This window comes from Felis catus, chromosome B2, assembly GCF_018350175.1.
Source record: "Felis catus isolate Fca126 chromosome B2, F.catus_Fca126_mat1.0, whole genome shotgun sequence".
Lineage (NCBI taxonomy): Eukaryota > Metazoa > Chordata > Mammalia > Carnivora > Felidae > Felis > Felis catus.
In genome coordinates this window covers 109,306,384-109,332,430 of record NC_058372.1, presented here as the reverse complement: position 1 = coordinate 109,332,430, position 26,047 = coordinate 109,306,384, and the positions used below count along the sequence as shown (strand labels likewise).

Sequence of the window (26,047 nt, the reverse complement as noted above, 5' to 3'; positions counted from 1 at the left end):
CCCACCCAGTGCTTCAGTGTTCACATTTGTCAGTCTCCATAGGCCTATGTACTTATGTAGTGCTGGCTGAAAGTATTACAGGGTAAAATTATCTTAATACTTAAGAGTTTTAAAACTTCAAGTCTTCACGCTTTAAAAGATATTAACATTGTATCTTTGAAAGGTATTATTCTACTTTGTAAACTGTTGTTTTCGTGTTTTTCATCAGCTTCAAAGGTAAAAGGTGATTCTGGTCCTGAAGAGCAGCATCAGAAGAAGATAGGCTCTCTCACTCTCCAGAAGGTACTAATCTTTTTTCTTCACATTCAGTTGCCTATAAATAGAAAACTATAGAGATAATATGACACCACAGAAATGAAGGGAAGCCTGAGTAAAATATTTGGGCATATTGATATCAAGGTTATAGCTGTGTGTAATCTGGATCTGCTGAAAAAGGCTGGACTAGATATTGGCTGATGCTAAGTAGTGCAGATTTTCGATAACCCTACATATTAGCCAAGGTTAAAGGGAGAGAGAGAAAACCACAAAGCAGCTGTATCCATAGGAACGTTTTCAATAATCAGGAAGGCAGCAGGCATGTTCAATTCATTCAGAGACTCAAGAAGCATCGGAACCAGGCAGTTGTGGTGTCAGCTGCAGAATGTGTATGTTCATCTTTCTGCTTGACGTAGTTACCAATTAGATGAGCTATACAGGAGTAATCAGGTTTGTGAGATCTTAAAGTTTATAATATTTTGGGGACTCTCATCTTATTCAACAAAAGTAATTTTTTAAAATTATTAATAAGAAATTGCTAAGACCTCTCTTGGGTGTTAGAAAAAACTCATGCAAATAAGAGGTCCTGACACTAAAGTTTTAATAGCTTCACAGAAATTCTACTTCTTTTTTTTTAATGTTTATTTATTTTGAGAGAGAGAGAGAGACAGCATGAGCAAGAGAGGGGCAAAGAGAGAGGGAGATACAGAATCTGAAGCAGGCTCCAGGCTCTAAGCTGTCAGCTCAGAGCCCGACACAGGGCTCAAACCCACAAGCGATATCATTACTTGAACCGAAGTCGGATGCTCAACTGACTAAGCCATCCAGGTGCCCCTGAAATTCTACTTCTGATGCCAAAGGAACGTGAAGAAGCTTGAGGAAACTCTACTGTCATCTTCAGCTTATTAGCTAGAATGAATAACTCTCAGTCAAGATGGCAACATTTTTGAAAGGAAGCTGGAGAATATAAGGGAGAGTGGATAGGCATGAGAGGGAGCTCTTATAAGGTTTATTCTCCGTAGTGTACTGGAATCAGCTCATACAGGTTCACATGAGCCAATTGGTAAATTTTTAGGAATTTTGTGACAGGGTTGATGTCACATTGGTAGTTTGAAATCTACCATAATGGGAATATTTATAACTTGAAAATGGCAAATGCTATAATTCAGGGATTCTTCTTCCTAAAGAGTCAGCTATTAGTGTTAGAACATCACTAATTTTATAAGAACTCAAAATCTACAAAATTACTAAGTGGAAATTATGACAGAATTTAGGGAAATAAAACTGTAGTCTGTTATACCAATAGGAATCTCATTCCAGAGAAAGCTTTTCCAGAAACTTAAAAATGAAAGGCAAGATACAAGAAAGATTGTGGAATAGGAAAACCCTAAGCTCACATTGTCCCATGGGTACAACTAGATAACACCTACATCAATATAAAAAAAAAGCCAGAAAATAATCTTAAGTCTGGCAGAACAGACTCTCCATAGCTAAATGGAGAGGAAAAGCCATGTTGAAGAGGATGGGAAGAGCAGAGACTAAACAGACCTGTGGAACTGTCTGTGGGAGGGAGGAATGCTGCAGGCTCAGAGGGGGGAAACAAACAGATCCTCACTCCAGGCACCCCAGGCACAGGGAACTTGCACAGAGAAGACAAATTCCCATAACAATCGGCTTTGAAAATCAAAGGGGCATAATTTCACAAATTCTTAAAATCAACACTGCTTAACACCTGAAACTTTGAGGGTGAAAGGAAACTGAGTCCCCACCCTTAAAAAGACAGCGCAATAAAGAGCCCTGTACAGATAGAGCATGGAAGCAGCCATTTTAAAAATGTATGGTGTAATTAGGAGGGAGAATTGTTCACTAATCTCAGAGCATGTGCTGGAGGGGCAGAGATCCTTGGGAGACTTTTCCAAAAACAAAAGAGTTGGTAAATTCCATTTCCGTCCCCTGCTCCTCAGCCTAGACACACGGACACCTGTGAGAAGGGTTATAGCATCAGCACTCTACACCTAACATGCTAACAGCATGCCCTGCCCACATATTCTCCTGACAACCCACCTCCTCCAGCATACCCTTGGCCAGAGCCCATTCAAACAAAGTAGTACCACACACAAGCTTGGCAAAGTGCAAGCAGCCCCAACTGGGACCAGCACCATGCCAAAGTGACTCCTGCCCCAGGAGAGGAGAAGACAACCACACACAACAATCTGACTGCAGCTTTAGCAGTGGGCTGGGGACTGACATCTGACTGCAAGCCCCACCCATCAATGAAATCTTCTCAGAGGACAACACAGGGAAAGCACCCTGCTGTTCATTGCTACATCTCTAGCAAACGCGTGGTCTGTCTCAACCCAAGCCCAAGGCACCCCACACTGTCCCACTAACAACACGAGGACCAAACACTATTGACAAAAGGCAAAGTGAGCCATCACAGGTGAATGAACTGAAGGCAAATGTGGCTCAACCATAAGAGTAGGGTGCATACAACACACATATGAGACACCCCTGAAGCCCAGGTTCTGGTGAACAGAGGATATTGTACTACAGGTCACTATAGGATCTCTTCCTCATAAGGCCACTACTTTCAAGAGCAGAAGATGTAGCTGACTATCCTAACACATAGGAACAGACACAGAGAGTTAGGCAAAATGAGCAGAGGGAGAAATATGTCCCAAATGAAAGAACAGGGCAATATCACAGCAAGAGAGCTAAACAAAATGAAGGTAAGCAGTATGCCTGATAGAGAATTTAAAGTAATGGTCATAATGATACTCACTGGTCTTGAGCAAAGAATGGAGGACTTCAGTAAGATCATTGAAGAGTTTAAAAAAAAAAAAGGAAAAATAATCAATCAGAGATGAAGAACACAACTACTGAAATTAAAAATACACCAGATTGAATAAAGAGATGACTAGAGGAAGCAGAAAAGTGGATCATCAGCCTGAAGGACACAGTAATGGAAAGCAATCAAGTTGAACAGGAGAAAGGATAAAGAATAATAAAAAATGAAAATAGAATAAGGGATCTCAGCAACAACATCAAGAGTTATAACATTTGCATTATAGGGTTCCTAGAAGAAAAAGGGAGAAAAGGGGCCGAAAATGTATTTGAAGAAACACTTGCTGAATCTGAGGAAGGAAAGAGAAATCCAGATCCAGGAGAGACAGAAAGCTCCCAACAAAATCAATCAAAGGAGGTCACACCAAGATGCATAATAATTAAAATGAGAAGAAGTAGTGATATAGAGAGAATTTTAAAAGCTACAAGAGGTGCACCTGGGTGGCTCAGTCAGTTAAGCATCAGATCATGATCTGGCAGTCCGTGAGTTCAAGCCCCATGTCAGGCTCTGTGCTGACAGCTCAGAGCCTGTAGCCTGCTTCAGATTCTGTGGCTCCCTCTCTCTGCCCCTTCCCTGATCACACTGTGTCTCTGTCTCTGTCTGTCAAAAATAAATAAACATTAAAACATTAAAAAAAAAAAGCAACAAGAGACAAGAAAACAGTTACCTACAAGGGAAACCCCATATGGCTATCAGCTAGCTGATTTTTTAGCAGAAACTATTCAGACCAGAAGGGAGTGGCATGATATATTCAAAGAGCTGAAAGGAACAAAACCTGCAGCCAGGAACACTCTACCTAGAAAGGTTATCATTCAGAATGGAACGAGAGATAAGGAGTATCCAAGACAAACAAAACTAAAAAGTTCATGACTATTAAACCAGCCCTACAAGAAAGGTTAAAGCAGACTCTGTGAGTGGAAAATAAAGTCCATAAGCAGGAGTAAGAAAAGTAAGAAGCACAAAAGCAGTAAAATTAAGTATATCTATAAAAATGAGTCAAGATATTCCAAACTAGAAGATGTAGAGTATGACATCATATACCTAAAGTGTGGGATGGAGGGGAGAGTAGTAAAGAATGGGTTCAAATTTAAGCGACCGTCAACTTAGTGTAGACTGCTATGTGCAGAAGATGGTATATACAAACCTAATGGTGGTTGAAAATTTGTGGTTACAAATCAAAAACTGGTAATAGGTATGCAAAAATAAAGAGAAAGGAATCCAAGAATATCATTAAAGAAAAAAAACTATAAGAAGAGAGCAATAGAATAAATGAACAGAGAAGAAAATAACCATAAAAGAAGTAACAAATAGACAATAGGTGCATATCTATCAATAGTTACTGTGAATATAAATGGACCAAACACCCCCATCAAAAGACAGGATGACTGAATGGATAAAAAAGCAAGACCCACCTATATGCTGCCCTCAAGAGACTAATTTCAGACCTAAAGACACATTCAGATTGAAAGTGAAGGAATGGGAAAGAATTTATCATGCAAATGGCAGTGAAAAAAAAAGCTGGATAACCAATATTTATATTGGACAAAACAGGCTTTAAAATAAAGACTATAACAAGAAACAAAGAAGGACACTATATAATCATAAAGGCAGGAATCCAACAAGAAGATATAACAATTGTACATATTTGTGTACCCAACATGTAAACCCCCAGATACATAAAGCAGCTAATAACAAACATAAAAGAAGTAATTGATAATAATACAATAATAATAGAGGAATTTAACACTCCATTTACATCAACGGACAGATCATCCAAACAGAAAATCAACAAGGAAACAATGGCTTCGAATGACACATTGGACCAGATGGATCAAAACAGATATATTCAGAGCATTCCATCCTAAAAAAGGAAAATACACATTCTTTACAAGTGAATATGAAACATTCTCCAGAATAAATTACATATGAGGCCACAAAACTAGTGTCAACAAATTCGAAAATATTGAAGTCATACCAGGCATCTTTCCTGACCACAATGCTATGACACTAGAAATCAATCAAAAGAAAAAAAAAACTGGAAAGAACACAAAAACATAGAAGTTAACTAATATGCTTCTAACAATGTATGAGTCAATCAAGAAATCAAAATGGAAACTAAAATATACGTGGACACAAATGAAAATGAGAACACAATGGTCCAAAACCTTTGGGATACAGCAAAAGCTATTCTCAGAGGGAAGTTTGTTTATAGGAACGCAAACATACCTCAAAAAGCAAGAAAAATCTCAAACAACCGAACCTTACACCTAAAAGAGCTAGAAAAAGAACAAACAAAACCCAAATTAGTGGAAGGAAGGAAATAAAGAAGATTAGAGTAGAAACAAATGAAAAAGAAACTAAAAACAAACAAAAACAAAAAAGACAAAAACACAGTGGAACAAATTAATGAAACCAGGAACGGATACTTCAAAAAGATCAACAAAATTGTTAAAACTTTAGCCAAATTCATTAAAAAAAGAAGGAAAGAAAGAAAAAAAGCACAAACAACAAGAAAAAGGAAAAAAGAAAGAGGAATCAAATAAAAATCAGAGCTGGAACAAGAGAAATAAAAACTGACACCACAGAAATACAAAGGATTATGAGAATATTATGAAAATTATATGCCAAAAAAATTGGACAACTAGAATAAATTGACAAATTACTAGAAACATATAACTTCCCAAAACTGAATCAGGAAGGAATAGAAAATTGGAACAGACTAACAATAACATTGAATCAGTAATCAAAAGACTCCCAACAAACAAAAGTCCAGGACACAGTAGTTTCACAGGTGAAATCTACAAAACATTTAAAGAGTTAATACCTATTCTTCTCAAACTATTCCAAAAAAATAGAAGAGGAAAGAAAAGTTCCAAATTCATTCAATAAGGCTAGAATTACTCTGATACCAAAACCAGATAAAGACACTACAAAAAAAAAGAACTACAGGCCAGTATCTCTGATGAACATAGATGCAAAAATCCTCAACAAAACAGTAGCAAACCAAATCCAAATTCAAATCCAACAATAGATTAAATTTACCACAATCAAGTGGGACTTATCCCTGGGATACAAGGATGGTTCAATATTCACAAATTAATCAATGTGATATATCATATTAAGAAGAGAAAGGGTAAAAAACATATGATCATTTCAATAGATACAGAAAAAGCATTTGACATAGTACAATACCCATTCATTATAAAAACTCTCAACAAAGTAGGTTTAGAGGGAACATACCTCAACATTATAAAGGCCACATATGAAAACCCCAGAGTTAATATCATACTCAATTATGAAAAACTGAAATATTTTCCCCTAAGATTATGAATAAGACAAGGAGGCCCACTCTTGGGGTGCCTAAATGGCTCAGTCATTTAAGCATCCAACTCTCAATTTTGGCTCAGGTCATGATCTCATGATTTGTGGGATTGAGCCCCAGGTCAGGCTCTGTGCTAACGGCAGGAGTCTGCTTGGGATTCTCTCTCCCAGCTGTCTCTGCCTCTCCCCTGTTCTCTCTCTCTCTCTCTCTCTCTCTCTCTCTCTCTCTTTCTCTCTCTCTCTCTCTCAAGATAAATAAATAAAAATTCTAAAAAAGGATGTCTATTCTCACCACTTTTATTCAACATAGTACTGGAAGTCTTAGAGCAAATGGACAAGAACAAGAAATAAAAGTCATCCAAACTGGTAAAGAAGAAGTGAAATTTGCAGATCACATGGGACCATATAAAGAAAATCCTAAAGGCTCCACCAAAAACACCTAGAATGGTAAATTAATTCAAAGGTCACAGAATACAAAATCAGTGTACAGAAATCTGTTGCATTTTTATACACTAATAATGAAGTGGCAGAAAGAGAAATTAAGGAAACATTCCCATTTATAATTGTACCAAAAATAATAAAATACCTTAACCAAGGAGGTGAAAGACCTGTACTCTGAAACATATAAAACATTGATGAAAAGAATTTGAGGATGACACAAATGGAAAGATATTCCATGTACATGGATTGGAAGAACAAATAATGTTCTATACTACCCAATGCAATCTACAGATTAATGCAATTCCTATAAAAATATCAGTAGCATTTTTCACAAGACTAGAATAAATAATCCTAAAAATTTTATGGAACCATTAAAGACCCCAAATAGCCAAAGTGATCTTGAAAAAGAAAAACAAAGCTAGAGGTATCACAATTCCAGATTTCAAGTTATACTACAGAGCTGCAGTGATCAAAACAGTATGGCACTGGCACAAAAATAGACACATAGATCAATAGAACTCAACAGAGTCCAGAAATAAATCAATGATTATATGGCAATTAATCTTCAATAAAGTAGGTGAGAAAATGAAATAGGAAAAAGGCAGTCTCTTCAACAAATGGTGTTGGGAAAACAAGACAGCTACATGCAAAAAGAATGAAACTGGACCACTTTTTACACCATACACAAAAATAAACTCAATGTGGATTAAAACTTAAATGTAAGAGCTGAAACTATAAAAAATCCTAGAAGAGAGCACAGGCAGTAATTTCTCTGACATTAGTCATAGCAACATTTTTCTAGATGTGTTACCTGACACAGGAAAACAAAAGCAAGATTAAACTATTGGAACTACATCAAGTTAAAAACTTCTGCACAGGAAAGGAAACAATCAATACAACTAAACTATAACCTACTGGATGGGAGAAGATATTTGCAAATGACACTTCTGATAAAGGGTTAGTATCCAAACTATATAAATAACTTATACAACTCGACATCAAAAAAAATCAAATAGTCCAATTAAAAAATGGGCAGATGTGAACAGACATTTCCTCAAAGAAAACATACAGATGGCCAACAGATACATAAAAAGATGCTCAACATCACTCATCATCAGGGAAATGAAAAATCAAAACCACAATGAAGTACCATTTCACATCTGTCAGAATGGCTAAAATAAAAAACACAAGAAACAAGTATTGACAAGGGTATGGAGAAAAAGGAACCCTCTTGCACTGTTGGTGAGAATGTAAACTGGTGCAGCCACTGTGGGAGACAGTACAGAATTTTCCCCAAAAAGTTAAAAATAGAACTACCTCATGATTCAGCAAAGCACTAGTGGGTATTTATCCAAAGAATATGAAAATACTAAATTGAAAAGATATATGCAACCTTGTGTTTATTGCAGTATTATTTACAATAGCCAAATATGGAAGTAAACAAAGTGCCCATCTATCAATCAATGGATAAAGAGGATGTGGTATATATATACAATGGAATATCACTCAGTCATAAAAAATAATGAAATCTTAACCATTTGCAGCAACATGGATGGACCTAGAGAGTATAATGCTAAGTTAAATACAATAGTCAGAGAAAGACAAATACCATATGATTTCATTCATATGTGGAATTTAAGAAACATAACAAATGAACAAACTAAAAAAAAGAGACAAACCAAAAAAACCAGCCTCTTAACTATGGAGAACTTACTAATGTTTACCAGAGGGATGTAGGGGCAGGAATGAGTGAAATAGGTGAAAGGTTTAAGAGTACACTTATCATGAGGAGCACTGAGTAATGTATAGAATTGTTGAATCACTATATTGTACATCTGAAACTAATACAACACTATGCTGTATGTTAACTGTACTGGAATATAGTATGTTAACTATGCTGGAATTAAAATTTTTAAAAAGGCAAGAATAGAAGCACACAAATTAAACACTTTCCTCCCACTCAAGATCCATCATCAGTCTGGGTGATTGTCCATATGGATGACCATCTACCTTCTTAGATCCTATGTGCCTAACCTTTTCACATCAGGGATCTTTAATTCTTCCCCACTTTTATGACTACATTTTAGACCTTCTCATCATCTATAGATTTTCTATCTCTGAAGTCCATATTTCAAACATCCAAGACTCTAAACACCCATCACTTACTCACTCTTTGAACAATACTGATTTCATATCCATATGCCAGGCATTATTATAGATATTAGGGATAAAAGTGATGAACAAGAAAAATAAAAAATAAACCAACAGGTAACAAGATAGTTTCTGATAATGATAAGTGCTAGAAAAAATGTAGAAGGGTGATGAGGGTACTAGTTTATCTTGGTTGTTTAGACAAAGCCTCTCTGGGAATTTGTATCAGTGGGGTTATAAGAAGTAGAAGAACATACACTGAGGAGAGAGGAAAGCTAGCTAGGTAGAGAAAATCACACGTTCAGAGGCCCTGTATTGGAAAAATCTTAACAGTTTCAAGAACAAAAATGGAAAAAGGATAGTATGGAGAAATAAAGAAAAAAAAGGAGGAAATCGTACAAGGTGATGGTAGGGAACTAAGCAGAGATTTGTAAGATATGGTAATTTTTTAGATTTTATTCTAAATACGACAAAAGCCCCTTGTTGTAGAATGTTAAACTGGAGAACAACATAATCTGTTGGTTTTTTTACTTTAAAATGTTTACTGTGCTGTATGAAAGTTGTAAAGAGGAGTAAGACTAGAATTAGGAAAGCAATGAGAAAATCTTTATAAGTGTCCAGGCAGGTATAAAGATGTCTGAAACTGTGGCACAGGTGGTGAAGTTGGAAGAAGATAGGTAGACGGATTTGCGAGTTAGTTTAGAAGTATAATGAAAAGTAGACCCAGATTTGCTCTTGGATTGCATACTATATAGAAAAGAGGGAATCCAGAAATGGCTCTTCAGTTTTTCTTAAATAGCTGGATGAATAGAGGTGCTTTGTTTTAAGATGAAAAGGATTAGAAGTTGGAGTGGAGGATTGGGGAGTAAATCAAGGGTACCATTTTGAGTATGCTAAATTTGAGCTAACTGTTTCAAATGGAGATAAATGTTAACTACACAGTTGGCTATGTAAGACTGAAGTTTAGTTAATGAAAACTGAGCAGTTACTGTGTCCAATGTTTGAGCCAGAAATGGCTGAAAAACGGATTTTTAGCTTGGGGGAATAGGGCATGGTACCTGAATGATTACCAACCAAGTAGTAGAAATGGTAGACTTGCTATGTCTCTCCAGAAGGCAGACTCCGGAACAGTGATGGAACTTTATAGATAGGCAGATTATGGTTTGGTGTGGAACTTTCCGATGATTAATTTTATCATCTTAAATTGGGGCGCCTGGGTGGCTCAGTCGGTTAAGCACCCAAGTTCAGGCCATGATCTCGTGGTTTGTGACTTCAGACCTTGTGTTGGGCTCTTTGCTGACACCTTAGAGCCTGGAGCCTGCTTCTGATTCTGTGTCTCCCTCTCTGCCTGCCCTTTCCTGGCTTGTGCTCTGTCTCTCAAGAATAAATAAACACTAAAAAAAAATTAGTCTTAAATTTAGGATTAATTACAAAAGAATAAATTACCTTCCACTAGACTCCTTCAAACACAGAACTCTGGAACAGGATCATACATTAGTAGAGAGGCTGAAGAAGATCAAAATCTCTTTGGAAATCTCTGCTTCTAAAATTCTGAATGTTTTTTAGAGCTAGAACATGAAGGAGAGAGGAACTAACTTCTACTCTTCACCAAATACATGCCAAACATAGTTAGGCAGCATTAATGCTTTTTGCCAAGTAATCCTTATATTAAGTCTCTAAGGCAAGATTATCTTGGTCTTATAGATGATAAATATACATGAAACAATTGACAAATAAAAACAGAAAGCAAGTAGAAGTCAAAACATCTATAAGCTTTTACGTTGCTGGCTCTGGATCGAAATGTCAATTGATCGAAGGGCCAGATGCATTGTTCAGTATTTCCATCAGGGTCTCACCTCAGGATGAACCAACCACAAAAAGGAGATTCTAATTCTGCATGCTTGACTCTTACCCAGACATCATACTGGGAAATTTTATTCTTCATGTCCAGCAGTGGGAACAGAGAGTGATAAGTCTTTAAGTATACCTCTAGAACATGTGCTTGCTACTTGGAAGCAGAAACAGAGCTGAAAACATCAAAAATGTAAATTCTACCAAAGACTCTGTCTGCTCATGATCAGATAAAACAATTCTGATTTTACAGGAAAGAGTGAGTAAGGGGAAAGAGGGGTTACAAGTGTTACTCTCATAGTGATCCCCTAACAGAAACATGGGAGTGGTTGTCTCTGAATATTGGGATCTCAGACTTCTTTACTTTCTTACTTACATACTGTTTGACTATATTATAGTGAACATTTATTTTGACTGAAACAGTAATGTACCTGTCTTCTGTTTTGTGTTTGAAAAGCTTTTTGTGTGTTTTTCCAACAGAATGCCTATTCTGTCCCTATCCCACCTAGATGTTATGAAACACCAATATTTATCATTCAAAGCCTAACTGAATTACCACCTGCTTTTAAATTACCCTCTGCCTCCCAATAATAATAATATCTACCATACACTTTACCCGTTTGCTTGTTTCTCTTCATGTTAAAGAGACTGAAAACTTCTTAGGGAACTTTGTCCCCTTCATCTCGTTATCCCCAGGACCACAAATTTTGCCAGTAAACAGTAGCTGCTCAATATATTTTTATTGAATTGAATTAAATATTATTTCCTAGATGGATGACAAGGGGCTGATAGGTAAAGAAAACAGCTATACTCAGGTCATAGGGCTCTCATCCTCATCCCACAGGGTTCTGGCCCAGTGGCACAATCGATACCACTTGGTCAAGTGGCTTTCTTTTAACTCCAGTTTGGAGAAAGCCAGCATCCTAAACATTTCTGAGAACTGGTAGACGGCTGCCAGCCCAGAGAACAGGACTTGCCTCCTGATGAGACTACCAATACTTTTCCTTCCTCGTATTTGTCTTTCAAACAAAGCTGTTTTCAAGAAAGAACTCTCTGCTCCCTGAAAGTACAGAGGCAATTGGCATTCTCCCTGTGTTGGTGTATTTTTAATCAGAGCACTGCAGTATGGGGTTTTTTCTACACTTAAAAAAAAAAAATCACACATGGGGCTGAGAATTTCACATTCTCTTCTTCTCTGAGAGGTGCACTTTTTAAATACTTCAATAAAATTTTATTTGGTCACTTAAAAATTAAAAAAAAAACTTGTTGAAAAGCAGTTGCAGTTTACTTGCCTTTTCTGGTAAGAGAGCATGTTTTTTGAGGGTGCAGTATGCCCAGTAATTAGGAGCCTAGACTCCAAGGCAAATTTCTCAGTAGCCTGGCTCTACCACCTTTTTGTCTGACTCTAGGCAAGTCATTTGATCCCTCTGAGCCTCAGTTTCCTCATTTGTAGGATGAACCCATCTCATAACATTACATTGGGATTAAACATTACATATTTTAAAGAACGATTGGAAATAGTAAGGTAAGATTGGTGATCACTAAAAGTAGGTACTGAGTCTTATCTGTTATTAATTTTCTTACCTAGAAAATGTGATTGACTTAATTTAGTATAGTTTTAAAAGGACAGTTTGAAAAATTAGGGTTAAAAAGGTTCATAAGATCCATTTTAAAGCGCTTGTTTCTCTGCTTAAAATGAAAAATAAATTTAACCCAAATTAGCAACTGAAAATATGCTTACATGCAATAGGTTCTTGCCTCTGCTTTTCATTGAGAATGTGGCCTGTAGTTAATAAGCCCTTGCTTTGTTTTCAGACTATCACTGAAAGTCTCCTGCCGTCAATGTCATGGCATAAGAAGTGTCTCCCACTGTCAGTGTCAGGATATAAGAACTACTTCAAAAGTCAGTCTTAAGAATCAATGTATAGTCCAACCTTCAGGTTAAAACTGGACACGGTTTGGCCACCAAAAATTCACAGAAGGAAAAAGTGCAACCAATATTCCGTGAAGGATTATTTTCCACCACGGTTAAAAATAAACACCTTGCTTAAATGACTTCCCATCTGCTTATGCTTTGCCTTAGCTCTTCCCCTCCCCTCTTATCTTCTATATTGTGACCCCATGGAGGCTTGTACAGTGGAGGACATACGAAAAAAAGACTGGAAAATGGTCTTTGCATTCTTATCTCCCAATTCTCTCTTTAAATCATTCTAATCAGGGGCGCCTGGGTGGCTCAGCCAGTTAAGTGCTTGACTTCAACTCAGGTCACGATCTCCCGGTTTGTGGGTTCGCGCCCCACGTTGGGCTCTGTGCTGACAGCTCAGAGCCTGGAGCCTGCTTCGGATTCTGTTTCCTTCTCTCTCTGACCCTCCCCTTCTCTCTCTGTCTCTCTCTCTCAAGAATCAATAAACATTTTTTAAAAATGAAAAAAAAAATCATTCTAATCAGATTTGTGTTGTCACCATATAACTGAAACTGTTCTTGTCAGTGTCCCCAGGATCTTAACAACATCTAGTTTCCTGTCCTCATCTTACTAGACATATCTGAGCCATCAGCAGAATTTGACACAATGTTCTGTCTTGTGTGAAACATTTTTCATCTTTTGGCTTTCAGGACACAGTGTTCTCCTGGTGTTGCCCCTACGTCAATGGCTTCTCCTTCTCAGTTTCTTTCTTTGGCTCCTCTTTCTCCAAGAGAATCTAAATGTTGATGTCTTCCATGACTTTGTCTTTACCCTTATTCCCCTTCTGACATTACTCTCTCCCTAAGCAAGTCCATCCCTTCTAATAGGTATAAACCTCATCAATGTGCCAATGATTCCCAAATTTATTTCTTTAGCTGTGATGGTTTTAAAAACACTTCCACAAATATTCTGCTGCACCACTTGTGAGAGGTGAATAATTCCCCTTCCTTTGAATATGAGCCAACCTTAGGGACTTGCTCCTAATGAATAGAAAGAGGCAAAAGTGAAGCTGCAGGATTCCTGAGACTAGGTTTGGAAAGGTGATACAATTTTACCCTGGTTCCTTCTCTCTCTCAGTATGTACCCTTTGGAACTCAGCCAGCAGGCTGCATGGAAGTCAAGCAGCCACATGGTTAGGCCATGTGTAGGAGTTCTGGCCCAGCCTAGCAGATAGCTGATGACCATTACCATCAGCCACCAAATAGGCAATTGAGGCTTTAGATGATTTCAGCCTACAGCTTTCTCATTGCCCCAGCTGATGCCAAATAAGGCAGAAATGAAGTCCCCATCAAGACCTACTCAAGTTGCAGATTTGAAACAAAATTCACATTGCTGTTAAGCCATTAAGGTTTGGGGGTTTTGTTACACAGCACTAGACAACCCAAACCCTTCCTACCCTACATAGACCCTTTCTCTGTACTCTAGAACCTGCCCACTCAACCTCCCCACTTCAACATATTATAGAAATTTCAACTTCCTGTACCAGAAAAGAACTCATGATTTCTTCCCCAAAAGCTCCTCATGCTTCTTCCCTATCTTAATCAGAGGCATCACCACTCAGTCCATTGCCCAAGCAAAAACCTGGAAATCATCCTTTAGTAAGGCCTTTTCCTCACACCACATATCCAGTATATTAATGGTAGCTATGTTCAAAATATAACTCCAAGATGGCTTTTTACCTGACTCCCTCATCACCTCTTGTAATCATCACCACTATTTTCTCTTATAATATCTGGTGTGGTGCAATAGCATTCTTCCCATGCTTACCCTGTACAGTCTATACACTGGACAAGCATCCTCTGCTAAGTGTCCCTCTATCACACTTACTGTAAAGTCCAGGTCCTTACCAAGGCCTACAAGGTCACACATGAGTGGGGCCCTGCCTTCAGCTCCAACTTTGTCTCCTACCATTTTCTCACTTGGTGCATTTGTTCCTGTCACACTGGCCTTTTTGCTTTTCCTGGAAAACGCTACATTCATTTCTGTTCCTGACTGGCTAGTTTTCATGTGTTTGGAAGATTCGTCTCCCCAAATCACATGATTTACTCTTTCAAGACATTCAGGTCTCTGCTCATACATCATCTTCTCAAAGACGCCTTCCTCTATACTTCATGTCCTCTATTGGCCCTTATTAGTCTCTATCCCCTTGTGACTTTTTTGCTCTTTAGTATACTTTCCCCTATCTGGAATCATATTTATTTATTAACTGTTGGTTCTTTCCCAGACGAGAATTTGAGTTTCCTGAGCTCAGGGACTTCTACCATTTTTTATGTTACTATAGTCCTCAGTGCCAAGAGGAATTCCTGTTGCAGCTGTGAACAGTCCATACATAGCAGATAAGTAAATTTTATTCAGTAAAAGAATAACTTAATCAATTAATACATGATATATAATTAGATTGGTTTGGGTCAAAAATGTGTGAAGAGTTTTATTGATATGTAAGCTATTTCCATCAAGGAAATCTTATTCTCCCTATGATGTATACTTCTTTGCTGAACTAGTTTAACTCTGGATTATTTTGGGATAGTTTCTGACTCTGATGTTACGTGAGGGCCTTGGTTGTAAAATAATAATTGGAACATTAAAATATGTAATGCAACATCAGCACTGAACTTCACTTTGACCTAGAAGTTCTTTATATATTCATATGTGCATTTTTCTTTCCTTATCACAATAGGGTTTTCTTGTCTAGCTATTGTCAAGAACTTGACATTAGATTTGAGATTTTTACCCTACTTACAAGCTAAAAGTTAGGCTGCCCCAGATTTATGGATATGGGCAAAAGGCATAAGATCTGGGTGAGACAAAAGATAGTTTATTACTCACAACAATACCAGGAGCCAAGATATCATCAGCATTTGCTTGGACAGGTTCCCTGAGCCCTAATTTCCAGAAGCTAACATCACAAAATGGGTTTTGTTACAAGAAAGAAATCCCGAATTTAGGAAAACCCAATCTTTTTGATGGACTACAAAAAAATCTGTCCAATCTTGCCTCAGACTGCAAAATAAAAATTGTGGGGCTCCTGTGTGGCTCAGTCAGTTGAGCATCCGACTCTTGATTTCAGCTCAGGTCATAATCCCAGGGTCATGAGATTGAGCCCCATGTAGGGTTCTGCAGTGAGCACCGAGTGTGGAGCCTGCTTAAGATCCTCTCTCTCTCTCTCTCTCTCTCTCTCTCTCTCTCTCTCTCTCTCTCCTTCTGCCCCTCTTCCCTGCTCACACTCTCTCATAAAATAAAATAGAATAGAATAGAATAGAATAGAATAGAATAGAATAGAATAATAAATTTCCCTGTTGTCCAGAAGGAGACATTATCTCTGTATTCCAAAACTATTTGCTTTCAGAACACCTGTAAAAGGAGAGTCCAAGAAAATGCTGTCATGTCTCTACTCATAAAACATGCAGAATGCAAGTAACTTATGCAGAATCATCTCCTGTTATGGATTGAATTTGTGTGTGTGTGTGTGTGTGTGTGTGTGTGTGTGTCCCACCCACTTCCACTCATATGTTGAAGCCCGAAGTCCCAGTGTGTCAGAATTTGTGGGGCCTTTGACAGGTACTTTGAGTTAAAAGAGATCATGAGAGTAGGACCCTCATGATGGGATTAGTGCCCTTATTAGAAGAGACATCAGAGAACTTGTTCTCTTTCTCTCTCTGAGTGAACACAGAGGTCATGGGAGCACCCAGGTAGGTGGCAGCCACCAACAAATCAAGAAAAGAGCCCTCAGATTGAGACCTATCTTGCTGGCACCTTGATCTTGGACTTCCCAGCCTCCATAACTGTGATATATATATATATATATATATATATATATATATATATATATATATTTATATATTTATATATATATGTTTTTTAACCCACCCACTCTGTGATATTCTATTATGGCATCCTGAGCTAAGACATCTCACAGCATATATTTCCTTTATACTGTCTTTTTTTAAAAGCTTTTTCTTAACACAAGTAGCAAATAAAAATATTTTGGCAAAGAACTATCAGAAAAAAATACTATTATGAAATAAATATAAAAATATTATTGTAGTAAATGAAGTACGATTTCAGCTTTAATTGACTACAGGCTACTTCATAGTTTGTTTAGTCATTTTTAAACAAATAGGTTTACATGCACATAACAAGAAATCTAGAAATAGTATAGAACTGACACACTGACTCATTGATGCATCAGGAACCCATACTTCTACAATTTTTTGGCCTTGCCTACCTTAACATATTAGTAAGATATGGTATGGAGCATTGGTCCAGCCATAGAATGTGGTGCCAGGAAACAGAACTGGATCAGGAGTCAAAACGTTGGTGCTGCCATGTAGTGCTAATGTTCATTTCATCAAGCCATCTTATCTCCCTGAGCTTCTGTGAGCTAAACTGTAAAACAAAAGATGGTGACATTCATCCTCTATACTTCCAAGGATTATCATGTGGACAGCAAATGCAAATGCGAATGTTGACAAGGAGCTGATTTGATTCTTAAACAGAACTGATGTTTTCATATTTATCATCTAAATTATAAGAAAAACATAATTTTAAAACATATCAAGGTGATAATTGTCTGGTGACCAAGGAGAGACCATAAATCTATTGGGTGTATGGCTATCACGTATTTATTCTTATCTTCCAGGTTTAAGTACCGAAACCACATCAAAAGATTTGCTACTCCAGAGAAGTGTCATGAAATTGTAAACTTTTGAGAGTTTACACAAACTTCTATTGACAACGGTCTGTCCCTTCAATCTATACTTTGTATTCTTTAAGACAAGCTTAAGTATCATCTCTGGAATCTGTTTCCCAGACTTCTGGAGCCCACTGTTCTCTTTTATTGTGCCCATTTGGTGGTTATTAGAGTGCATGTGTATCTGCTTACTTGCATGTGTATCTGTTTATTGAACTAAATAGTGAACACTTTGATGATTAGGGATCCCATTTAATTTACTTTAGAATTCTCAGTACCTAAAAGTGTCTGACACTTAGTAGAGATTTAAATTATATTTGATGAAGGAAAGAGAGAGAAAGAGAGAGGGTAGGATGAAGCGAAAAAGATGGGAGGGAAGGGATAAAGGGAGAAAGAGGAATTCCTTAAAACAGAATATCATTTTTGATATGCTTTTATACTGCCATTATGGATTCCAGAGTATGGACTCTGGAATCAGATACTTGAGTTGAATTCTAGCTCAGTTCCCTATTAGTTGTAAGCTTTGAACATATTACTTATCTTTGCTGTGCCTCAAATTCATCATCTATAAAATAAATATAATATCAGCAGCTGATAGAGTTTTTGTGAGCCTTGATAGAGTTTTTGTGAGGATTAACTGAATCATCCCCTGCAAACAACTTAAAACTGTGCCTATCCACTCAATAAGCATTTGCCATTGATACTGACATTGATGCATCTCTTTCCAAAACCACTACCAAATAATATATGATGATTAATTACAACTTCAGAGATTAATCATTTTTAAGAAGTCATCTTTGAGATATTTCTTGTTAATGGATATTTTCATTAGGCAGTAAGCCAATTTCATCAAGAGAAGATTATAGAGAATATGACTATATGTTTTGGAAAAGCTATGCTTTGTTTTAAATGTTAATTGTACTCATTATTACACAGAACTCTCCAAGTTTATTTTCACATGTGCTATATGTTATAATACTCTTCTTGGAAAATATACCTTGCTGGGGTTCAAGGAGAAACTAAAACTCTCCATCTCTTTGTCCATCTTTCCTGAGATCCCAGTAATTTTAAAACTAATGCAAAAGTCTTGGTTAGATACCTACTTTGATTCAATCTCCTTCGAAGGCAACAATTAAGACTTAATGAAATTTACAGGGCTTTACCAAATCCACAAGAATAGATTTTAGTATTGTCCAGTATAGGCTTTGCTTTACAGATGCAGAAGCCCCATGCAGAGGCAGGAAGTCTAAGATCATCCAGTCACTCAGCAATGCCAATTCTGCAACACAGGTTTACAGATTCTCAGGAGCTTTCGGGTTCATGGTACTAAAAAAAGTGATCAGTTGTCAATGCTGCATTTTCTTTCCCTCCTTGTATCAAACTATTATTACTTTATTATTAAACATATTTCTCTTTCTGCTTCAAAAAACATATTTTAGACATTACATATAAAAACTTCTGGTATTAGAAGAGATAAAAACATGGTGAGAAATTTAAAAATTAGACATTACAGCAGGCAGTGGGTTTTATTATTTTGATTTTTTTTCTAATTTTTTTGGGCATAGATAATTGAAAAAGCACATAGATGTTTTGAACTGGAATGCTTGCAGGCATAGACGAATGCTTGGGAATACTTAGGTTTATTTTAAACAATAACGCTACTGGCTACCGCCGCCTTGATTTCACGCCAGGAACCTGTATCATTTTATGCGAAACAGTCACTGATGTTCATCTTCCAATTGGTCTGGCATTGACTCCTGACGTTGCCATTAGTCTGTCATCCCTTAATGAATATCGCAGTTTGTGCACATTCCACACGGGGACCCTACGTGGAAGGTAAACGTGCTGCATGACACTGTGACACTGTCTGGAGAAGGATGTTAATTCTTTGCGAACATTCCCACGGAGAAACCTGACCTCTGTTCATCACAAACAGGAACTTTTCTCTCTTTTTTTTTTAAACCGGAAGGTAGAGTGAGAGAGGAAACAATGTTGATTTCTGGGAGAAGTGGTGTTGGAAGTCCAGTTTGCTGGCTCTCGGAACAATTATGGGAAGCCCCACAGAGCATGTCCTTTTTACTCAGAATAATGGAAAGCACTTCCACTCCTCTGCGGAAACAACAGTTCAAAGACAGGACACAGAGTCCCTAAGCTCTGGCAGCTTTTGAATAGTCCCTCCCACCGGACTCCTGCCACTAGTAAACTGAAAAAGGACTCTCTTATGGAAGTAAATTGGTGTGATATGGGTATCATTTATATCTCAGAATGCTACTTGCCTTGGGGAATGAAATTGACTGGCCCATCTGATCCCATTTATTTATTCGGTAAGTATACACTAACCATTTTCTGTGCATTGAGTTAGGCAGTGTGGACACAAAAATGAGTAAGATAACTCTCCTTGCCCTCAAGAAATGAATAACCTAGACAGACACATGAATTGAAAAGCATACCATTCTTGAGAGCAACTACACAATATGTAATCAAATTGCTATGAGTAAGTGATCTTTCTCCTGTTAACTTTGCTGAAGAAAATCTCACCTAGGTTCTGAAGGGCTTAGCAACAAGTTGGAGGCAATACAGGTTCCATCATCATGGAAGCAAACTATGGGGTGCTTTGCCACAGTTAGAAGCAAAGAATTAAATTTAACAGAATAACGTCAATGAATCATGCTGAGTATGAGTAAATTAAAAAAAGAAAAAAAAACAGAAAAACCTATAGCAATGCCATGCATGTAAAATAAAATGCTTGCACACAAAACAATAATGCCCACTTGCTGTACAAATAAAAAGATTATGGAAGCACATTTAAATGATGTCTTATTGTATAGAGAACCATGGGTATGGAAACTCAAAAGGGATTAGATAAATAAATAAGAGTCTTTGTAGATTGATGATTTTGTGACACAAACTGAGTAACAATAACTTAATTCTCAACCAAATTCCTAAAATGGATCAAAAAAAAAAAAGAAAGAAAGAAAAGAAAAAAAGCCAGCTGAAGTATAAAGCAGTCAGTGCACTTCGAATGCACTGCTTTTGCAGAGAGATCCAGGAAAGTGTTTTGGAGGAGGTGACATCTAGAATGAGACTTAGACACCCAATATCACAGCTGCTGCCATTTCTTCCATCATATACTGGCTTGTCCTTTATAATTTAATTTGAATCTTAATTTAACTTTATAATTTAAGAAGCCTGCCTCCCAATTATATTAAAGATACCTTCTCTTATTCATTCCAAAGTAAGTGGTCCTATGGCAGATTGGGAAGTAGAAATTCAAAGATTAGCTGGCTTTAGCTTCTCACCCAGGTTTACATTGCTGAGATAAAGCACACCATGCCCAGAGCCCATTCTGCTTGGTGTGACCAACAGCCTCGTCTCTTGCAGGGCCTCCGAGCTATAAATCCATACCGGTCATCCTGTTCCACTTTTGTGCCCTAGGATCTTGCATTGTGCCTTTCTTTATTTGTTTGTTTTTGGTTTTGTTTCATTGTAAGACACAGCCTTGCATTTCCCCTTCAACAGTTGGGTCCGTGGCTCACTCTACCCATAGTCTAGCCAGCTGAGACTTCCTATCTGATTCCTTTGTCTCTCTGGATTGTGTGCTACCAATTCTGCCCGGAGCCCTCAGGAGCCAGAGCTGTGCCATATGCTAGCCACACAGCTAAGCCCACTGCCTGAGGTTAAACAGTCTATCATGGAAAGATCCACCTATTCTCCTTTTCTAGACCTTCCCCACGCCCTCTTACCTTTTGACATTGATCAATGTATACTTTTTTTTTCCACCTTAGTCTCCTCACAACTGCTCTGTCTGCCAGTCTGGCTTTTCTCTGGTATGTGATGCTGGGGATGACCAGAGTGTATCAGACACAGGCTGGTGGAAGAGGCATGGTACAAGTGGTGATGTCTGAAGCCAAGCTTTCTAGATGCAAAGTCAGATGTTTAGTTAACTCACGGCACAGGCATAAGCAGGTTATTTAACCTCCTGGTGTATGTGGATGAGAAGAGGCATGTTATATTTCAGGACTGAGGGTTTCTATAAGCATTAAAGGAACTGATATGTGCAAAGTCCTTATAGCAACATCTGGCATGAAGCAAGTGCTGGAGCAATGCTGTCTATGCTGCTATCATCTCTAGGCTTTGTCCTCTCTGGGATGCTTGTCTCATTCCGAACAGCTTCAGTTCTGACTCTGGGAACTACCAGGAAAAAAAATAGATGACACTTCTTCTTTTTTTTTTTAACTAAAAAGTATTGTTTTGGGGGGAATGAAATGGAGTATAGTGGGAACAGCCCGGAATCTGATTTCAGATGACCCAGGTCAAAGTCACAGCTGTCCCTTCCTCACTGTGTGGTGCTGGGGAAGTTTATCTCTCTTGGCCCATTTCCCTATTTATGGAATAGAAATAGTCATGACCTCTACCTCCCAGGATAGTTGTGAGGATTCAGCAAGGTAAAGCTTGTGAAAGTTCTTTTATAAAGGGTGTCATGCTAATATTTGTTACTGTTGTCATTGTTATCTGTCTTTTGTTTCAGGCCACTAGTAACTATGTCATAATACTTCCTGTGGAGTCAATGAGTGATAATATTTGCTCAATAACCTAGGAACAAAGTTGATCTTTTATGATGGCTAAATCTCATTTTTTGAATTAACTAGCCAATTTACTGTGACTCTGGAGAAAAAAAAATCAGTGTGTAAAGCTAAGACCCCTACTAATATATTATCTTTTAAATGTGAAAAACAAGCACCACCACCCCAACACACACTTTAGTTTTTTTCCTTCTATTTCTCACAACTTACTCTTCAATAGTTAGTAGAATCAAGAGGACAGAGCAACTCAGAAAAATGGAGAGTTTCCTAGAATATATATTGGCTATATCATTTAATGATGACAGCAATCCTAGAAAGTAGAAGACATTGTGCCATGCCTTTGTGTAGATTAGGGGAGGTGAGGATTTCCATCAATATCATCTAGCTAATTAGTGTTGAATTGAGGATCAGAAGCCAGGTGGCTAGACTTTTGCTCCATGCTGAGAAGAAACTCTAGAATTCTTTTTCCATATAAATCCAGAGGAATTCATTAGCCCCTGCTCTTTGCAAAGCAATAAACAAAATACAGTAAAAGGATGTGTTTGTATTATTTTGGAGGGAGATGGGGATATAAAGGAGGTGTCACTTCATATAAATACTGATCTGAAATAGTCTTCCTTCACTGGAATACATTGCAATGCATTTAAGCATTATCCCAGGTTAACTAAAATACATCCCCACATAGATGTATCCCTGGAACCAATCCCTATGTCTCCCAAACTATGCACTTTTAATACCTCCCTATTTTTCACTCATGTTGTTTCCTCTGTTTCTGATGTCCTCTTTCTTACACTTAATTTAGAAGAATGTTAGTGGAACTTTAAAACTCAGCTTAAAATGTGTTTCTCAGGGTGCCTGGATGGCTCAAATGTTGAGCGTCCCAACTATTGATTTCAGTTCAAGTGGTAGAATCAAGCCTGAGTGGGGCTCCACGCTCAGCATGGATCCTGCTTAGGATTTTCTCTCTCCCTCTCTCTCTCTCTCCTTCTGCCCCTCTCCCCTGTTCACACACACACACACACACACACACACACACTCCCTCTCTCTCTCTAAAAAAAATGTGTTTCTCTAAAAACTTCCCCTAAATCCCTTCTGAACTCCCATATCACTTTGCACATTTTTTTCTTATAACAATTCATATTGCAGTTGATTGCTTTATCTATCTGTCTTCCTCCCTCTCTCTAAAGTCAAAGGGCCAGACATGCCATTAACATCTTGTAACCCAAATCCACACAGCCCTGGGTCATAGTAGAAGTTTAATCAGGGTGTATGTGTGTATGCCTGTGTGTCTCTATTTTTTAATAAAGTGTTAGTTTCAGCTCTGGAGCTAACTGGTTGCATCTCTTTAGATGAAGCTTAGTTTCTGTTAGTTTTTTAAATTAAGGAGAATGTGTAATAGGCCCTTTCTGACTAAAACTGTATGATTTATAAAGGAAAATAGAAAATAATTGTAAACATACAGAAAATAAAAATAGGCTATCAGGTTAACAAGTACAATGTTCTTATGTATAAATAAACTAAGATTAAGGTGTTTCAAGTAATTACCTAATCAAGTTAACACTAAGTGGAGATTTCTTCTTTATTATACTTTAAAAATTTTGAAGCCTTTCCTTGAACTTACTAATAAATGTGATCAAAGGAAAGAAATAAAAAAGGAGAAGGGGGACTATATGGGAGAGTGGAGAGACTGAGGGTACCCAGATCAACAGAGGGCTGTTTTAAACATTTCTTTGTAGGATGACTGGAGTTTGATTAGGATGATAGTTGCATTTAGAAGAGGAGGTCTAGTGACTGGGCTTCTACGTTCTACAGGATGCTTTCCTTAGTTAAATGAGATATTGGGCAAATGATCTTTAAAACCTATGACTGACAAGTGTCTCCTTTTTCCAAATATGAAAGAAAGAATGCATCATTTTTGTTTGGCTCAAATTGGAAGATATAAAATAAATTGTAAGGAGTTATAAATGTCTCCAGAGAAGTCTCAGTGAAGTTTCCATTAGCTTTTCCAATTAAGATAGTGCTTACAATAAAAAATAAGAAAATAAAAGACTTTTGCCAAACCACAGTGAAATTTTAGATGTAGAAATTTTTTTAAATCTTATTTTGTGATCAGATCCAAAATATAACAATGATTGTTCAATTTGATACACTATCGTTAGCTATTATTGCTGTTCTCAAACCAAAGATAACCTAGTCCAGAGAAGCAAAGCTGAGTTCAAGGGCGTTTCTTTGTATTCTTCTCCTGTTTTCAAAATATTATACTAATTAAACTGAAGAATTCTAAAGACCTGAAGACAAGGTCATTGACCTCAAGAAAGACAAAGGTAACACACAAACAACAAATAGACAACACAAGTAAAGCCAAAATCACATACCTACAAACACTCCACAAGTGCCAAGTGATACAAAGCCGGGAGCTAATCTCATAGGAGGGAAGTTAGTCTGGGAAGGCATCTAGGAGAACAGGAGCCTCTAGCCAGGTCTTAAAGAAAGCAAAACTCAGGTCATGCAGCTGAGGAATGAGGGCCTTCCAGGCAGAGCAGAGACCTTAGCAAAACATGTCCAGAGGTAATGCTGGACCAGATGTGTGCAGAAGTTGCAAGTAGCTTGATTAAAGTGAAGGGATGGAGCTGTGACTTGGAAAGAGACAGTAATGGCAGAGATTCATTTGGAAGATCCTTGGGTAAAGTTAGCATTTAATCCAAACAGAAAAGAAGAGCCAGAGTTTACACAATAAACTTTTCATCATTACACCATCCATAATCAAGAATGTACTATTCTAAGTTCCTTAATGGATATTATTCCAGATTTCATTCACTTCCTCAGTTTAGCCTTCAAAAATTCCCCCAAAAATGCTGAATTTTTAAAAATATTTTTAAACATTTTTTATTTATTTTTGAGAGACAGAGCACTAGTAGGGGTGGGACAGAGACAGTGGGAGGCACAGAATCCGAAGCAGGCTCCAGGCGCTGAGCTGTCAGCACAGAGATCAATGCGTGGCTCAAACCCAGGAACCTGAGATTATGACCAGAGCTGAAGTCGGTCACTTAACCAACTGAGTCACCCAGGCACCCAGAGAAGGCTGAATTCTTATCCAAGTATTCAAGACCCTTCACAACATGGTCCCAACTTAACTATTCCAGTGCGGTGTCCCAGTGAGGACATTTCTTTGTATTCTTTTGCATAACAGTATTTTTTTTTTTTAGCATTTCTACCACTGCTCTCTATTTTCACTTTTGCCTCAAGTGCCTTCCTCTCTCTTATCATGCTAGGTCCTCTCCATCCTTGGCAGTCCAGTTCATCTTCTGTGAAACCCTCTCATCCTTCCCAGCCCACAGTGATTTCTAGCCCTGTATACTTTTGTGCTTCTTTTTTATAACACCTCTTAGCACTGAAAAACTGACATTAAATAGTTATCTTTATGGATACGTTTTATATATACTTACAAACAGTTAAGAGCAACTGGAGGATAGATATTTCTCCTATTTTTACTACCCAGAATGCCTTGTACATTTTTATTGTTGGGTGAAAATTAATATATTGTCTTCTTAGAACATATGAGAATGGGACAGTTCCTGTCTTTTAGTGTTTTATCTCAGAACCTTTTTCAACAGCTAATATATCTTATATTTTTATTCCACATAAATAGATTGAACGAGCAAATGATAATACAGTGAAGTGGAAGAAGCATAGCCTCTGTAATCACACAGATCTAGGTTCAATTCCAGATCTTTCTACTACAAGCTTACAACAACTTTGGATAGATTCTCAACTCCCTTAAACTGTATTTTCCTCTATTACCATTGAGGGTAATAACTGTCTCACTTGCAACATCTTTGTCAGATAACATGCATAATTCTAGGCATTCAATAAATATTATCTATTATTAAAATTTTCCACCTGAATTTTCCCCATTAATCATTAAATGTTATACTTCAGCAGAGAAA

General features: G+C 37.5%; 1 long non-coding RNA gene across 1 annotated transcript in view; it reads left to right on the top strand.

Annotated features, from left to right (window-relative positions):
• The first annotated feature begins 207 nt into the window (after positions 1-207).
• The window catches only part of LOC123385534, a 44,989-nt gene continuing 19,149 nt past the window's right edge, over positions 208-26,047 (top strand). Inside the window, exon 1 of the long non-coding RNA XR_006598245.1 lies at positions 208-282. This is a non-coding gene — a long non-coding RNA (uncharacterized LOC123385534). The remainder of the gene's footprint in view (positions 283-26,047) is intronic.